Raw genomic sequence first — 1298 nt, forward strand, 5'->3', positions numbered from 1 at the left:
TCTCATTTTTTTATGTTACAATATTGTATTAGAGTAGACAGAAAAACAAAGCTTTGTCTAGATAGGAATAAGAAAAGGATTTGTTGTGAATATCTCATGAAACTTATGATAAAGTTGCTTAATAAATACAGAGAGAGAGAGCAGAAAAAGAAGAAGTTCTATTAAGATCTTATCCATAGCCGGATGCTGGTGGCTCACGCCTGTAATCCTAGCTACTCCAGTGGCTGAGATCTGAGGATCACGGTTCAAAGCGGACCTGGGCAGGAAAATCTGTGAATTAATCACCAGAAAACCAGAAGTGGCATTGTGGCCAAGTGGTAGAGCTCTATCCTTGAGCTGAAATGTTGAGGGACAGCACCCCAGCCCAGAGTTCAAGCCCCACAACTGACAGAAGAAGAAAAAAAGATCTTATCCACAAATACAATCATATTGTGAAGTACTAGAGTTAGGACTTCAACAGGAATTTCAGAAGGACACAATTCAGTCTATGATAACAAGTGAGAGAAGCAGTCTCTTTCAGGAACCCAAATTAACACTGTGCTGTCAATGGTGCCTATGGAGAAGGACCAAAGATGGTGATGGGGGGAAATACACTGAGATCCCTCCAGCCATGTCCACCCCCATGAAGAGTTCAGCACTCTGGAGGAGTAGAAATTATACTGAGGCCATGGAGGAGTGTTAAGGCTAGCCAATTTGCAGAGGGTGGCTTTGAAGTTCCTGCATCCTGAGTGAGGTCTTATGTCTCTGCCTCACTACCATGTCCTAACATTCCACAGAAGAGCCCAAGAGCTGTCTGACTGGCCTGCCACCAGTGACTAAACTAAAGCAGGACAAGTCCTGGGACCACCACTGGCTACTCTAGCCATGTAAAGACCAGCATGCAGGTCTCACAAGCATTATCTTGAGTAGAAAACTGCCTGGCTTGAAGGGCTGCTATCTTTGGGGAGACTGGCTTTCTCCCTCCTTTTCTCCTCTAGTAAACTGCTAAAGAACAGTAAGCTAAAGAACATTTACTACCACGGAAGGAAGTAGGACATCAAGAACAGGTAACAATTATAGACTTATATCCATTTAACAACCGAGCTCCAAAATACATGAAGCAATTCCTTTTTCTTTTTAAATTTTATTTTTTTATTGTGACAATACTGTACAGAGGGGTTACAATTACATGGGCAAGATAATGAGTACATTTCTTATCAAGCATTGTAGCTTCCTCCTTTGTTTCTCCTTCCCATCCCATCCTCCCCCCGTCCCCCCACCTAACCCTCCTACCCCCCCCCCCCACCAAAGTTGTAAAG

This window comes from Dipodomys spectabilis, unplaced genomic scaffold (assembly GCF_019054845.1).
Source record: "Dipodomys spectabilis isolate Male_0828 unplaced genomic scaffold, ASM1905484v1 ptg000069l, whole genome shotgun sequence".
In the NCBI taxonomy this organism is placed as follows: Eukaryota; Metazoa; Chordata; class Mammalia; order Rodentia; family Heteromyidae; genus Dipodomys; species Dipodomys spectabilis.